The following is an 18,544-nucleotide window of genomic DNA, read 5'->3' as shown; positions in this document are numbered from 1 at the left end:
CACAGCACACAGTTCACAAATCCCGTCCTCCATCTCCATTTAATCCTAACCTTCCTCCAATCTCCATAACTCAAAAAAAAAAAAAAATTATAATACTAAAACTAAGAGGTTCTGATTATGGGCTTACCTATGGTGAAGATGATGCGATAACCACAGAGAGTGACGTCGACGGCAACGACGACTGCCACAGAGAGTGATGGAGATGAATGGAGAGAGACTGAGAGAGAATTGCGACGTGAGAGAGGCATAGAGGGGGAGGCGCGCTAGGGGAAGGGGAGTCGTGGGATGGGGGTGGGGGTGGGGTTTAATTAACCAAGATGAAACGACGCCTTTTTGCATATAATAATAGAACGACGTCGTTTCGTCTGGGGTGTTTTAAAAAAAAAAACCCCATAAACAAAACCAAAACGACAAGGTTTTGTCTATGGGAGGTTTTTTTTTAATATATATATATATATATTATATATATAAGCAAGGTTGGGCCCCCTCCGACCCTCACCTTCACTAGAGGCCTTAGATGCAGGCGAGGCCACCCGCCCTTTGCATCTGCACCACCGAGGCCCGCCCCGCCCATGCGGGGGCGGGGCAGTGGGGTGAGGGACCCTGTTGCCCAGCCCTATCCCCCATTCTTTGTGTCAACAAGAATTAAGTCCTGAGCTCAACAACATGGAGTTTAGGGGTGAAAAAAAAAAACAGGTGAGCTGGTAAACTGGACCGAACCGATTGGTTGGGTCCTGTATCGAGTTCGGCTCGGTTCGGTACGTATTTCATTTTTATCAAAACTAGTCAAAATCAGTTCGGTTCCGGTTTTCTTTTTTCTAACACCTGACCAGATTGGTTTATATATATTTTAATTCTTTATATTGTATAAAATAATTTTTATATATTTTTTATATTATGTCATAATTGATAATCATCCACGCATTACATTATATATATATATATATTAATTATGTACTTACATAAAATACTAGAGGCATGCTTGGTAATAATGTTGATGTGTAAGCCGATACAAAATTCGAAAACAAAATACAATTAACATAGTAGAATGAAATTATATGAGTATCATAAAAAACATCTTTCATCCGCAGTAGTGGCCGAGAAGGATTTCGACAATTGATAGAACATGTAGCCTTCACAATAATAGCTTATTATGCAGAGGAGATTGTATAAAGTAAAAGCTCTTTTTTTCCTTTTTTTTTTTTTTTATTTCAAACTTTTGAGTGATGTTTTTATAAGGTTATGAATGATGTAGAACTAGTAAACTCAAGTCGTGTTTGAATAAAGATATATCATACTCCGCTCCTAAAGTCTAACCACGTACTAGGCCTGTGCAGAAAACTATGTGATCCGATCCGTCCGTGAGATCCGACCCGACCCGAACCATAAAAGCAGTTCGAATTAACTTGCGGGTTGAACCTACTAAAACCGACTACTCTCAAATCCTAGCTGCCATCCCTCCCCATTTCTCTCTGTCGTCAAAACCACTTGCAGTAGATTGAAGAAGAAAAGCAGAGCATGCATCAACCGTGAGGAGCTCTGAATGAGTAATCAATCGATGACGACGAAAACCCCATTGCCTTGGCCATCCAGTACTATTTCCACCATCATAAGAGCCCATCCATCCAGAACTCTCCATTTGAACTAAACCCAACCAACCCACAAGGGAAACCCTTAGTACCAATGGCCTTGTACTGGAGTTGTGTCAGCGCCACATTCTTCTGGAGAAGGAATGGCTCGTCGGTTGGTTGTGTAACAGCGAGAAAACGAGTTCTTCCGGCCATGAAATACTAGAAATCAAGTAGGCCACGATACTCGGTATCCATTTCTAATTTTCTCTAGGTTTGAGAGAGAGAGAGAGAGAGAGAGAGAGAGTTCTCGGCCTCCACGATACACTGGACAAAGGCCAGCTTCTCTAAATGAGTAATCAATGATGAAAGCCCATTGCTCGTGCCAAAACGATCCGACGTCAAGTGCTGCAGTTCAGCATTCTCTTTCTCCACGATGAAATCGACGCCATCTCAATCTCGCTTTCTTGAGAATAAAAGCTGTTATTTCTTTCACTCATCAAACTTGGGCCGGGTCGGGTCGGGTCGGGTCAGGACGGTTTGATTCAACTTCTTGCCCGTTCGGGTCGGGTCAGGCCGGGTCGAGTCTAGTTGCAGCCCTACCACGTACGTATGAATTCAATTTTTTTACACACCCTTATAAATCCCAATAATTTCCATAGGATTTCTTAGATATCAAAGGGTCATAGAAAACATGCTTCGGTACTACTGGTGCTATTTTACAAGTCAATGGACATCTTCTTCATGTCCACTGCCTACTTAATTAATAGTGCACGACCTTTCAATTTTAATGACTTGAGCATCAACATACGTCATGACTTTTCTTTCATTTTAGATTAGATCGATAATCTCAATCCACATTACTGGTGGAGGTCCTCTCAATTGTGGAGCTTTTTCTTCAATCATCTAACAAGCGGGTCTCAGTTTTATAAATTGAGTATGGACACTACAATATATCTTTATATCTATACGAGATGGTAACGATATTGTGTACTCTGAAAGCAATTAATTAATTTTCTATATCATTGAAAAATGGGTTTTCGATAAATGTCTTAGTTTTTGGAATATCTTTTTACTTTTTGTCAATGAAAAAAAATTATATTTTTCTTCTAAACAAGAACCAAAACAGTCACAATCTTCTTTGTCTACTGTTTTCTTTTGTTCTTTTCCTCTTGAACGATTGGATAATCCGAAAGTGCGCGTACGAGTGTGAATTAACCATGAAGTCCACGGGAAATTATTACACATTTTTCTAGCATTTCATCCATTTTCTAGATGAACAGATATTGACCCAAATCCCTAAACTAAAGCTTATAGAACTCGGGTTCTTTTTGTAGTTAATGACCTTTGAACATTTGTATAATTGTTGTTTCTGTGATCCAAATAAACGGTGGAAGGATCATGATTGGATTAACTAGCCAACCTAGTGTAGTAGTTTTGATGGCAATATTACATTCTTTGCCAGTCTTTTGTGCCTCATCTATTTTAATGCTATTTATGTTTAGCCATGCATAGATTAAAATAGGTTTTGTGACCAATTACATGATCAAAATTGGATGGGATATTTGAGCCCCCACAATTTTAGCTAAGAGATAAAGTCAAGAAGGGACTTAAACTCCTAATAAGAGATAGACTTAGACTCCAAATAAAAGATAGACTCGGACTTCTAAAAGGAAAATATTTCACAAGACAAATTGACCTCTATCACTCCAAGGAAATAACCTCTATAAAAGACTGGATTTATTTGCTACTTTATACACTTACTCTCATATTGCTATACTAACTTTGGCATCGAAGACTCCATAGGGCAACTAGTGCCGCCCCTTTATTCGTTGCGGGTCATCCATGTGGTTGGTGATGTGAAACACGTCCTTAATTGTGGCACTGTCTGTGGGATCTATACAGACTTCAACATGATTTTCACACACCAACCACCATGCAATCGCACGCAAACCGCAATTTCTTAATACCGGAAAGGAGAGTAGGGGAATTCCGCGACTCACGAGAATGTCTTCAAAAAATCAGATTAGATCTCCTCAATTTTGTTATTTTTCTTTTTGTTTACAAACTAACACTGCAACGAATAAAAAAAATATATATATATATATATTATACGTGGAGGAAGAGCACAAGAAACCGAAGCACTACACACGTGCACCATGCACTGCGTACGTAGGAAGGGGTACGCAGTGTGCACCCACTTCCTCCACCATGCGGAAGCCATAGCTGTGGTGCTCCTGACCCCCATGTAAGGAGACACGGGAATCGAAATGCCAGGATGGTGACAACACGGTCACACATCCCAACGATAGTGTCAAGTATGTGCATATGTAACAGTGTACAATAAACAACGCAGCAGATAATATACATAAGTCTACTAAGTACCAGAATTTTAAATATAAATATTCAAAACAAATCATCTTTAAAAAGTTATACAGTCATCCATAATAAAAATATATACAAGTCTCAAACCAGAATACGAGTTATCCCAATCACTCCTCAGGCGGAGCCAACTCCTCAGGCTCACCCTCATCCTCCTTTGCATCAAAATCTGCATTACCATAGAACGGTACCGCAGGTAAGTATAACCCAAACAACCATGAGATAAAAACATATTAGTGCAACTAACATGCATGCATATGATGAAATATGCATTAGATCAAAAAATACCATTTTTTTCAAAAATAGATATTTTTCAACACACGCCAAAATCCCATTTTGGCCCAAAAATAATGCTCCGTCATTTTCCCAGAAAATGACCCAAATCAATAACACCTCATTTTCCTAGAAAATGAATCACATAAAATCCTTTTTATTCCACACACGCAATTTTCCCAGAAAACAACCCATTATTCCATTAACCAATGCACCATGATCTCCCCTAGGGATCATCCGCACGTGCTGGCTTCGTATCGATGCTCAGTTCAGCGCCCAGCACGTTCGTGGCCAAGCACCCACTACGCAATGAGCGATGCCCAGTTTCATGCCCAGCGCGTAGGTGGCCAAGCATCCTCTAGCCCCCACCAGCAGAGGGGCCACAGAGTCGGCACGAGACCATCTTGTCCGATCCTGTTGTCGCCCAGTGACAACCCAGGGGATGTCACTCAGTATATACCGCTCCCGAGTGACCAGAGGAGCTCCACCGAGATAATACCCCATCTCGGCTTGGCGTCGTGATACACAAGCACCCAAAATCCTTTAACACATGAAAACTCAGTTTTCATAAAACACATGAACATGAATGCATGTACACGAAAACTCAGTTTCCTTTACAAACATGATCATGCGTGCAATATGCCATGTACATGAACAACACCAAAACCAGCAACCAACAATTCACAATACCAACCAAACACACAACTCCGTCCACAATCCATCCGACCCCCGAACTCCTCGGACTCAGTCTGGCATGTTCAACCAGATCACAATAATATGAGTTAGTGCAAAAATATATTTAAATCACGATAGTTCTTTGAAAAAATACTTACAGTGCTATATTATAATTTTCGAAGGATCACGGAGGTGCAAGAGACAACAACACAGCAACAGAACAGTGCCAAATGCACTGTGGCCGTGGGTCTCAAAAATCCACTTTTCAATGGAGACAATCCAAGACCCGAAATTGATAGGGTAGGGCTTAGAGAGGTCGATGAAGCCAATGGTGGTAGTGGTTTGCCGTGGGTGGCGGCGCAAATGGTGGTTTTAGGCTAAAGATGTCCAAATCAGAAATGGAGATAGATAGGCTTCACCGGTGACGGATCGGAGCTAAGGATGGGTGCTTTAAGTTGCTGAGAGGTCGAGGATGAAGTGGTGAAGAAATGGTGGCCGGAGGTGGCGCGACGGCGGCGCTGGAACGAAGAGAAGGTCGCAGCTTTGGACGGTTCGTGGAGGCTAACGGCGGTGCGATTGGGGCTGGGATTGACAGGGAGTGGTCGCTAGCCGGTGGGGGAGCGAATGGGCTGGGCGGTGAGGGCCACGGCGGCGCGGCGGCAGTGGGCTAGGAGAGGGACGAAAAAGCACAGGGAGAGAGAGGGAGAGTGGTGTCGTGCGGGGGGGGGGGGGAGGGAACGCAGCGGAAAAGAAATGAAAAAGGAAAGAAAAAGAGAAAAAAGAAAAGTAGGGAAAAGAAATGAGGTCCAATCCTCACCTCTTGGGTCACAAAAATGATCCAACGAAAATGATTTCAAAACAGCAAGTTAAATAAAATAATTTAAACGTAATGATACAATGAAAATAAAATAATTAAATTCAACAATCAATTAATTTAAAAAGAAGAACAATTTAATGCATAACAATAAATAATATTAAGAAAACATATCAAATTTAATTTCCACAATTTAAAGATCATAAAATAAACCATTTAAAATATCCGATAGTTTTAAAACAAGAGAATAAATTTATGAATTATTAAAATAATCCTTCAGTAAAAATACACTAAAATACAGGTGTTACATCCTTCCCCCCTTAAAAAAAATTTCGTCCTCGAAATTAGCAAGGTCAAACATTAACGCTAAAACAGGAATAAGATTGGACTAAGAGCAGGCTTAAGAAACATACCTCCAGTCAATCAAATAAACACGGATACTGCTCTTTCATGTCAGCTTCTCTTTCCCAAGAGAAATCTTGAACCAATGGATCGCCCCATGACACCTTCACCAAAGGTATTGTCTTGGACCTTAATCTTTGCTCTTTCCAATCCACAATCTGAGTCAGGGCAACTTCATAAGTAAGATTAAGTTGAAGTTCAATGCATTCAGGGTCGACAAAATGTAGCTCTAGCTGTCCAAAACTCTTCTTCAATGACAACACATGGAACACATCATGGACATCCCCAAAATAATCCGGCAAGGCAACTCTATAAGCAACTAGCCCAACTTTCTCTATAATCTGGAAAGGGCCAACATACCTTGGACTAAGCTTTCCCTTCTTGCCAAAGCGCTTAACCCCTTTCATCGGAGAGACCTTAAGGTAAACCCAATCACCTACCTCAAAAGATAAGTCTCTTCTCCTTGTATATGCATAACTCTTTAGGCGACTTTGGGCTTCCGCCATTTTAGTCCTTATAAACTGAACTTGGTCCTTCATTTCTTGAATTATCTCATGCCCAATCAACTTACTCTCGCCAACTTCATCCCAGCATAATGGTGATCTAAACTTCCTCCCATACAAAACTTCATATGGGGCCATCTGAATGGAGGAATGAAAACTGTTATTGTAAGCAAACTCAATTAGCGGTAGGTGATTCTCCCAACTCCCCTGAAATTCCATGACACAAGCTCGCAACATATCCTCAAGAGTCTGGATAGTACGCTCTGATTGGCCGTCTGTCTGAGGGTGATATGCAGTACTAAACTTCAACTTAGTGCCTAAAGCTGCCTGCAAACTCTTCCAAAAATGGGATGTGAACCGCAAGTCCCGATCTGACACGATACTCTTGGGTACTCCGTGCAAACGCACTATCTCCTTAACATACAACCGAGTCAACTTACCCAAAGAGTTGGTATTATTAATAGGCAAGAAATGGGCACTTTTGGTCAACTGATCAACAATCACCCAAACTGAGTTCTTTCCACTAGGAGTCCTCGGCAAATCCACAACAAAATCCATAGAAATATCATCCCACTTCCACTCCGAGATAGGGAGAGATTGAAGCCTACCAGCAGGTCTTTGATGTTCAGCTTTAACTTGACGGCACGTGTCGCATTTCTCGATAAACATGGCAATATCCACCTTCATTCCTTCCCACCAGTAATTTCTCTTCAAGTCTCGATACATTTTCGTGCTTCCTGGGTGAACTGAATAAGGAGCCGCATGAGCTTCTGCCAAAATTCGCTCCTTAAATTCTAAATCTCAGGGAATCCTACGATCTCGAAAACGGAGAATACCATCCTTATCCAGACTATAGTGCAAGGGTCCTTTAGACTTTCTAACTCTCTTTCTGATGGCCAACAACTTTGGATCCCTTGTTTGAAGAGTTTTCAATTCTTCAAAATCAACAACTCGAACATCGAAAATCGAAGATAATAACTCTTCCTGCTGTGAACTTTCGATAAGAAGTCTCCTCATCCCACAAAGGAGAGAATCCAAATCTGATGACTCTACTTCATCTACCTGTTGAGACTTCCTACTTAAAGCGTTTGCGACTAGATTCGCTTTCCCAGGATGATACTTGATCTCACATTGGTAGTCGCTAATCAGCTCTAACCACCATCTCTGCCTCATATTGAGATTCTTCTGAGTAAACAGATGTTTCAAACTCTTGTGGTCGGTATAGACTTCACAGACTTCGCCATACAGATAATGCTGCCAAATCTTAAGAGCAAAAACTATAGCCGCCAATTCCAAATCATGGGTGGGATAATTTCTCTCATGAATTTTCAACTGACGAGATGCATAAGCAACAACTCGTCCCTCTTGCATAAGAACACATCCCAACCCGAATTTAGATGCATCACTAAAAATCACAAATGGCTTGTGTGGCTCCGGGAGTGCCAAAACAGGTGCCGTTGTTAATCTTCTCTTCAATTCTAGGAAACTTCTCTCACATCTATCAGACCATACAAACTCAACATTCTTCCTAGTCAAAGCAGTGAGAGGTCCGGATAGTTGAGAAAACCCCTCCACAAATCTTCGATAATAACCAGCAAGTCCCAAGAAACGCTATATCTCACGAACTGTTGAAGGGCGAGGCCATGACAAAACAGCTTCCACTTTACTAGGATCTATGGCCACTCCCTCCAGGGAAATCACATGTCCAAGAAATTTAACTTCTTCCAACCAGAACTCACATTTACTTAGCTTAGCATACAACTGATGCTCCCTTAGCTTTCCAAGTGCCAAACGAAGGTGACAAGCATGCTCTTCCACATCTCGCGAATAAATCAGAATGTCGTCAAGAAACACCACTACAAAAGAATCCAAAAAAGGCCGAAACACCCTATTCATCAAATCCATAAAAGCGGCAGGTGCATTAGCTAACCCAAAAGACATCACCTTAAATTCATAATGCCCATACCTCGTCCTGAAAGCAGTCTTGGGTACGTCCTTATCTCTTATTCTCAACTGATAGTACCCTGATCTCAAATCAATCTTCAAAAAGACAGCTGCTCCCTGAAGCTGGTCAAACAAATCATCAATTCTAGGAAGAGGATACTTATTCTTAATAGTCACCTTGTTAAGTTCCCGATAGTCAATGCACATTCTGAGTGTATCGTCCTTCTTCTTGACAAACAAAACAGGCGCTCCCCACGGCGAAGTACTAGGCTGAATAAATCCTTTATCAACAAGTTCCTGCAATTGAGTTTTCAGCTCTTTTAACTCAGCCGGTGCCATACGGTAAGGAGCCTTATGCACAGGAGCCGCTCTAGGTTCTAAATCAATAACAAATTCCATATTACGAACAGGAGGCAATCCGGGCAACTCGTCCATGAACACATCAGGGAATTCTTCCACAACCAGAATATCCACTAAAGACTTCTTCTCGGATGGCGTAGACACCAATTGGACCAAAAAAGCATCTGCTCCACATGCTATATCTCTCTTAGCTTGAATTGCAGATATAACTGCAGGTCTTGCTTTCAACTTGCTTCCCACGAATTCCAAATACTCTCCATCCGAAAGTTGTATGCCAATTGTCCGACTTCCACAATTAATATTTACAGAAAATCGATGCAACCAATCCATACCCAAAATTATGTCAAATCCAAGCAACTTGAATACAAACAAATCTGCATCCAATGTCCTTCCACCAAAATCTAAAGGACAGCCAAAAGCAACTTTGGAGCACCACACCAGCTCACCATTTGGAATAGTCACTACTAAGGATTGTGGTAACGGCTCTGTGACTAAATTGCACATCCGTGCAAAAGTAGCGGACACAAAAGATTGAGATGCCCTAGAATCAAACAAGGTACATGCATAAAAATCATATAGACGAACTTTACCTGAAGCAAATACATACACCAGATAAATCCAAAAACCAACTCACACCAAACATCAAATCCAACAATTAAATTAAAAGCATACTAGTAATCACCCCAACATCATAGGTCTCTGGAGCCCCATAATCCACATCACCAGGAGTCACAGCATATACTCGGGCTTGTACTAACTGTCTCTAGCTGCTCCTCCTGCCTCGTCGACCTCCTCGTCCTCCTTGACTTCCTTGGACTTGATTGGGACACTCACGAGCAAAGTGACCCGACTGGCCACATCTAAAGCACTGGATCCCTCTCTGGCCACAGTCACCCTCATGGGCTCTATTACACTTGCTACAAACTGGAGCTCGACCTCCTGCACGAACTCCAGAGGCTGCCTATGAACGGGCCCCAGTCCTCTGTACAAACTTATGCGATGACCCAGAACTACAACCCTCACCAACAAAACTCCGCCTCTTTTGGCCTGGAGGGGAGCCTACCACAAAACTATTTTCCCACTCTGCAATAGTGGCCAAATCTACTAACTTCTAAAAATCCACTATCTGAAGACAGGCTACTTGTCTGCATATATCATGGCACAGACCCTCCTGGAAACGCTCAACTCGCAACTCCTCAGTGGTAATGAGGTGAGTAGTGAATCGCCCAAGCTCCGTGAATTTCCTAGCATATTGCTCGACAGTCATGTCTCCTTGTACCAAATTATTGAATTCTCGAGCCTTTTGCCGTCTCACCGAAACAGGAAAGAAACGGTCGTCGAACGCCTTCTTGAATCGCTGCCAAGACACAGCAGCAAAAGATCCCAACTCCATTTATAGGAGTTGCCGCTTGGTCTGCCACCAGTTTGCCACTTCACCCTGCAGCACATAGCTTCCATACAATACCATTTGGGCCTCCGTGCACCCACAAACTTCAAATGTTCTCTCCAGATCTTCAATCTACCTCCTAGCTCGAAGTGGATCCTCCTCCCCAGTAAAGGCAGGAGTCCTAGGTGCTAGGAAGCGCTCATAGGTGCACCCAACTTGGACCGCTCTATTTAAATCTCCTTGCGGCGGTCTGAAATTCTGTTGGAGGAACTCTGTCATCCTATTCAACGCCCTCGCCATGGCATAGTTTCCATCACCTCTTGGTAATTCATCTTCGAGCTCATTAGCTTGTCTTCTTGGTCTCACCATCTTCTTGTCATAGCAATCTTTAACCCCGCTTAAACCCAGACAAAATCAAACACAGCAAAAGAAACACCAGAAATAACTAAAATAAAGTAAAATAAAATAATATAACATGAAATAAAATAAATAATAAAACCATATTAAATCATACTCTAAAACAAATAATTTAACTTATAACTTTTTAAAAAAAAAATAATAATATTTCTGGTACTCCACCTAAGGGACATATGGGTTTACCCAGAGCCGAACTGCTCTGATACCACCTGTGGCGCCCCCGACCCCCATGTAAGGAGATACGAGAATCGAGACGCCAGGATGGTGACAACACGGTCACACATTCCAACGATAGTGTCAAGTATGTGCATATGCAACAGTGTACAATAAACAACGCAGCGGATAATATACATAAGTCTACTAAGTACCAAAATTTCAAATACAAATATTCAAAACAAATCATCTTTAAAAAGTTATACAGTCATCCATAATAAAAATATACACAAGTCTCAAACCAGAATATGAGTAATCCCAATCACTACTCGGGCGGAGCCAACTCCTCAGGCTCACTCTCATCCTCCTCTGCATCAAAATCTGCGTTACCATGGAACGGTACTGCAGGTAAGTATAACCCAAACAACCACTAGATAAAAACATATTAGTGCAACTAACATGCATGCATATGATGAAATATGCATTAGATCCAAAAATACCATTTTTTCCGAAAATAGATATTTTTCAACACGCCAAAATCCCATTTTGGCCCAAAAATAATGCTACGTCATTTTTCCAGAAAATGACCCAAATCAATAACACCCCATTTTCCCAGAAAATGAATCACATAAAATACTTTTTATCCCACACACGCTATTTTCCCATAAAACAACCCATTATTCCATTAACCAATGCACCATGATCTCCCCTAGGGATCATTAGCACGTCTTGGTTTCGTAGCGATGCTCAGTTACGCGCCCAGCGCGTTTGTGGCCAAGCACCCACTATGCAACGAGCGATGCCCAGTTCCGCGCCCAGCGCGTACGTGGCCAAGCATCCTCTAGCCCCCGCCATCAGAGGGGCCACGAAGTCGGCACGAGACCATCTCGTCCGATCCCGTTGTCGCCCAGCGACAACCCAGGGGACGTCACTCAGTATATTCCGCTCCCGAGTGACCAGAGGAGCTCCACCGAGATAATACCCCATCTCGGCTTGGGGTTGTGATACACACGCACCCAAAATCCTTTAACACATGAAAACCCAGTTTTCATAAAACACATGAACATGAATGCATGTACACGAAAATCCAGTTTCCTTTATAAACATAATCATGTGCGCAATATGCCATGTACATGAACAACACCAAAACCAACAACCAACAATTCACAATACCAACCAAACACACAACTCCGTCCACAATCCATCCGACCCCCGAACTCCTCGAACTTAGTTCGGCATGTCCAACCAGATCACAATAATATGTGTTAGTGCAAAAATATATTTAAATCACGATAGTTCTTTGAAAAAATACTTATAGTGCTATATTATAATTTTCGAAGGATCATGGAGGTGCAAGAGACAACAACACAGCAACAGAATAGTGCCAAATGCACTGTGGCCGTGGGTCTCAAAAACCCACTTTTCAACGGAGACAATCCAAGACCCGAAATTGATAGGGTAGGGCTTAGAGAGGTCGATGAAGCCAATGGTGGTGGTGGTTTGCTGTGGGTGGCAGCGCAAATGGTGGTTTTAGGCTAAAGATGTCCAAATCAGAAATGGAGATAGATAGGCTTTACCGGTGACGGATCGGAGCTAAGGATGGGTGCTTTAGGTTGCTGAGAGGTCGAGGATGAAGTGGTGAAGAAATGGTGGCTGGAGGTGGCGCGACTGCGGCGCTGGAACGAAGAGAAGGCCGCGGCTTTGGACGGTTCGTGGAGGCTAACGGCGGTGCGATAGGGGCTGGGATTGACAGGTCGTGGTCGCTAGCCGGTGGGGGAGCGAATGGGCTGGGCGGTGAGGGCCACGGCGGCGGTGGGCTAGGAGAGGGACGAAAACGCATGGGGAGAGTGGTGTCGCGCAGGGGGGAAGGGAACGCAGTGGAAAAGAAAAGAAAAAGGAAAGAAAATGAGAAAAAAGAAAAGTGGGGAAAAGAAATGAGGTCCAATCCTCACCTCTTGGGTCACAAAAAGGATCCAACGAAAATGATTTCAAAACAGCAAGTTAAATAAAATAATTTAAACGTAATGATACAATGAAAATAAAATAATTAAATTCAACAATCAATTAATTTAAAAAGAGGAACAATTTAATGCATAACAATAAATAATATTAAGAAAACATATCAAATTTAATTTCCACAATTTAAAGATCATAAAATAAACCATTTAAAATATCCGATAATTTTAAATCAAGAGAATAAATTTATGAATTATTAAAATAATCCTTCAATAAAAATACACTAAAATACGGGGTGTTACAACAGCCACTAGTGACCCATGGGTGATACAACGACGGTAGAGGCTTTCGCCTGAAACTCATCCGATCGAAGTGTTGTGCACGCCTTGCACAGTGTGGGTAGAGAGCAACAAGCTGCCAGAGGCCCACACACCAGCATCCATGAGCATGCAGGGCGACCACCACCCACCAATCGCACTGTCGGTAGTTTCTGTAGCCAGTGGGGTGGTTCTACAACACTGGTAGCCAGTTGTGTTTGGCACAGGGCAGGTTGAGGATGCACGCTGTTTAAGGACCACAAAACCAGGCCAGCCCATTGCCGATCACCACCTTGCTCGACAGTGTTGTCTGCCATCGACGTAGTGGTTCTCGACCCCTGGAGCTCCTCCCCATGCACCTCGCCATTCAGGCCCGTGTGCACCAATGGAGACCACTTGGCGCCAACTGCTCCTCGCCATGCACCTCATCGTTCTCGCCCGCGCGCACCAAAAGAGATCAGTCATTGCCAATTGTCCCTCGCCATGCACCTCGTCGTTCTCGCCTGTGCGCATCAAAATCTCTAGGTACCAATTGCTCCTGGCCATGCATCTCACCATTCTCGCCCATGCGCACCAAAGGAGACCACTTGGTGCCAACTATACCCCGCATGCACCTTGTCGTTCTTACCCATGCGCACCAAAGGAGACCACTCAGCTCCAATTGCTCCTCGCCATGCACCTTGCCATTGTCTCTCTTGCGCACCAAAGGAGACCACTCGGCACCAATTGTTGCTCGCCATGAACCTCACAGTTCTTGCCCATGCGCACCAAAGGAAACCACTTAGTGCCAACTGCTCCTCTCGATGCAGCTCGCCATTCTCTCCCGTGTGCACTACGAGCAGCTCACTCAACTACTCAGAACAACGTAGTGGCCTACTAAGTTTATTTACCACGGAGTTTGTCAGTGCTCCTCGCAACAAATCTGCATGGAAACCTCCATGCCATAGATCGATAAACTGAAATGGGGAGAAAGATAGTCTCTGACTCACTGGATCATCAATGAAAGTTTAGATAAGTTTTTCTACTTTTTTCCCTTTTGTATTTCTTTTACTAACATATGTGAAATAATGGGAAAACATGAGAGGAATAGAGCAAATACATGATGTATACTACGCGTACATGCATGCCCTATTGGCCAAAATACATGTACATGCATGTCCCACGTAAAACTTGCAATGTGCATGGGACGCAGAATGTTGGCAACTGTTGCACATTGAAGTCGTGAACCCACGAACTTTCTAAAGATCTGTTGCACCCAACAGATTGAAATTATAACTCCACCGCAACGCCACGGCCAACACAACTGTAGTGCATCTCGCCACCCTCATGGCAAGCAACATTTCACCAGAGTCACACAAGTGCAGATAATATCTCCCGGTTGCTAGCTGCGTTCATGACGGGCAACGCTCCCACAATTTTAGCTAAGAGATAAACTCAAGAAGGGATTCGTACCACTTTGTGGGAAACTAGACCCCCGCCCCTCGGTAGGTAACAAGACTCATGCCTCTTGACTGGCAAACAAGACCAATGCTTTGGGCGAGTAACCAGACCAATGCCTCTCAGCGAGCAGTAAAATTGACATTGCCACCATGCAACCAAACCAAGGTCTTCATGGAAAGTATATGTGGTTCTGTCACTGCTCATGCCAAGGCATGGCTAACCACGGGCATAGCCCATGTATCACCAGCCTTCAGCACACATTAGCAAGATAGCTCAGGTTCACAAATCTCAAACTTGTAATTTGTAATACACTTACCTATTTTATTTTTTGTGAGAACTTCTTAGGACATGGTGCAATCAAATGAACGGGCGTGGAGGTCAGAAGACCACAGGACCCACTCCAAAGATCGCCATCGAATGGGCGTAGAGGTTAGAAGACCACACCACCCTCTCCAGAGTTCCCCATCGAACGGGCGTGGATGTTAGAAGACCACATGTCCCTCTCCAGAGATCGCCATTGAATGGGCGGGAGGTGAGAAGACCACACAACTCTCTCCAAACGAACTGGCTTGGAGGTCGCAAAGACCATACGACCCTTTCTAAACGAATTGGCGTGGAGGTCTCAAAGACCACACTGCCCTCTCCAAACGAACTAGCGTGGAGGTCGCAAAGACCACACCACCCTCTTCAGAGATCGCCATTGAATGGGCATGGAGGTCAGAAGACCACACGACCCTCTCCAGAGATCACCATAGAACAGGCGTGCAAGTCAGAAGACCACACGAGCCTCTCCAGAGATCGCAATCGAATGGGCATGCAGGTCAGAAGACCACACGACCCTCTCCAAAGTTACCTTCTGGAATGAGCCACCGAGCTCCACAACCACCTCGCATGGGTTTCCTTCGGGAACGAGTCAACGGGCACAACAACTTCCTAGCGTGGATTTAGGGAGTCGACGGGCTCCTTGATCACTTAAGCACTGGTTACTACTAGCGAACACCAACAGCAAAACAAGAACACAACAACAATTTATACCATGGGGCAAGAAATCGACTACTCCCAACAAAAGCAAAAGTGATCACAGAAATACATAGACAAAACCAATAGACAAAAACAGTCACTCTTCGCTGACAATAAACAATCTCTCATGCAAACATTCACACAAACAAACAAAGTCAAAATCGAGCTACGCGCTCACCACTAATGTGGTTGAGTACATCTTTCGCCTATCCCTCCAAGCTGAGCCCCTCACCGCTTAGCACGAAACAAACAGAAAACCAAGCACCGAATAACAAACCAGGGACCAGACAACAAACTAGGGACCGAACGGGAAACCAGTGACCGATTTTCTAAATTTATTTTGTAAATTATTGACTTGAAGATTCTCAAGGCCTTCTAAGGCTTCACAAGGGCGTGGAGACACCCATACACTAACTAGTATGGATCTTCGGTGGGGTAGGGGAAAACAAAAGCGAGCAGGAGCCCACGAGCTGACGGGGTAAAAGGTAGGTACAGAGAATGCAAAGTATTTAATTTCTCATGTGCCAACACAAAGAAAATTAGCGGGGTAACTTGAAAGGATATTTGAGCCCCCACAATTTTAGCTAAGATATAAAGTTAAGAAGGGACTCAGCCTCCTAAGAAGAGATAGACTCAGACTCCCAATAAGAGATAAACTCAGACTCATAAAAGGAAAAAACTTCACAAGACAAATTGGACTCTATCACTCTAAGGAAATAACCTCTATAAATAGCCTACAAGAGGTAACAAATTAAAAGACTGGATTTATTTGCTACTTTATACACTTGCTCTCATATTGTTATACTGACTTTGGCATCGGAGACTCCACAGGGCAACCAGTGCCGCCCCTTTATTTGTTGCAGGCCATCCGTGTGGTTGGTGGTGTGAAACACGTTCTTAACAGTGGCGCCGTTTGTGGAATCTATATAGATTCAAAGTGATTTTCACACACTAACCACCACGCAATCGCACTCAAACCACAATTTCTTAATACTGGAAAGGAGAGTAGGGGAATTCTGCGACTCACGAGAATGTCTTCAAAAAATCGGATAAGATCTTCTCAACTTTGTTAATTTTCTTTTTGTTTACAAACTAACACTGCAGCGAATAAAATATATATATATATATTATATGTGGAGGAAGAACACAAGAAACAGATGCACTACACACGTGCAAGGTGCACTGCCCATGTGCCATGCCCCAACCAGGTATAATTACCCCCACCCTTAGCCAGGGAAGAGGTTCACACTCTTTAATACTTCAACTTTCATTCTCCTTGACTGAATGTTTCTCTGTTTCTCTCATTCCCAACAACTAACTTAAGCATCGGAGGTACAACGGCCCCCCGAGCCCCCCATTAGGGGTGCTACCCGCACCATATGGAGTGGGAGCACCCCCTCCCCGCCCCTGCCCAGCATGGAATGGGGGTGCGATTTCTCCACCCGATACCTCGTCTGGGTACTTGGGTGCGGGGGCGGATACCCAATTCGTCCCCCCTCCCTACCCCGTGCCCGTACCCCAAATGGGCCATGGGCCCAAAAGTTGTTTTAGGCCAATTTTTGGCCCATTCAATGTTTTTGGGCCATTTTGGGCCCAACAATAAAAAAAAAAATAGAATTTTAAATTTTTGAAATAACAATAAATTGAATTTATAGTAAAAAAATTCAAATTAAGAGAAAAAAGATTAAAGAAGCACTACTAATACTCCTAAGCTATTACAATTTACAAGAATAGAATTTATAATAAAACTATAATAACTAAATTATTATAATAATACAAATTAAGAGAAAACAATTACAAAATTACAAACATAAATGGGACATTGTGATTGTATCAATATTACAAAGAATTGAATATGTAAAATCTAAATACAGTGTCAAAGAATGTTGAAGTTGAACTTTGACTTTGACATTTGGGGTGGGTGGCCTGGGTCAAGAGTGAAAATAGAATTTAGTGTTGCTTGCTGTGAGTCATTAGATCATAAAATCTGAAACATTAACAATTGAATATAAAGATAAATTAGAATTATACACAAGAAACAAATTAAAAAATTACAAATTAAAATATGATTAACCAAGATGAGATGATTGGGATTAAGATGGGATATTGAGAATATATCATTTGAATTTTGGCTTGGAATTATGATTGAGTTTTGAGTTGCGCATATGACAATAAGATTATAAAAACAATTAGCTAAAAAAAATAAAAATAAAATAAATACAAAAAAAAAATTAAGGGACGATACAAATTGTACAAACCTATGGCAAATGACAATGGTGTGTCGGGGTCCAATATGGTGAAGTCATACTGCAGCAGAGGTAGACTTTGTATCATGCATGGCTACAACAATTAAATTTGAAATTAATAATTTAATACTAATGAAATGAATATAAATAAAATAAATAGAAATCAGGTTTTAGGGTGTCTGTCTTGGCCAAATGACGTCGCATGATGGAAGGAAGTGGACGACACCGTTTTACTGAAGGAACGACTGCGTTTTCATCCCTAGCATCAAACGTCTGGGTTCTAATAAACCAAGCAATGTAGTGTTAAACGATGTAGTTTTTATACTTTATGTTTAGTTTGTTATTTGAGGGTAAAGAAGTAATTGTTTTGTAAAACTGTATATCCCACGCATAGGGGTGTAACCGGTCCGGTCCGGTCCGGTTTTGGACAAAATCGAGAACCGAACCGGTATGTACCGGTTTTTCATTTTTCAAAATCGATTACGCCCCGGCTACCCTCCTAAACCGGTACATCCGGTTTTACCGGTTTCCGGTCCAATCCGGTCCTGTTTTCCGGTTTTTTTAAAATGTAAAAAATATATAATAAATTATTACTTCTTATAATAAAATGTTATTAATAATTTAATATATACATATATTACGTTTAAAGCATATGATCAATTAAATTTTCATCTTTAAGATTAAACT

The sequence above is a fragment of the Juglans microcarpa x Juglans regia genome, chromosome 6S (genome assembly GCF_004785595.1).
Source record: "Juglans microcarpa x Juglans regia isolate MS1-56 chromosome 6S, Jm3101_v1.0, whole genome shotgun sequence".
Lineage (NCBI taxonomy): Eukaryota > Viridiplantae > Streptophyta > Magnoliopsida > Fagales > Juglandaceae > Juglans > Juglans microcarpa x Juglans regia.
This window is presented reverse-complemented; position numbering follows the sequence as displayed.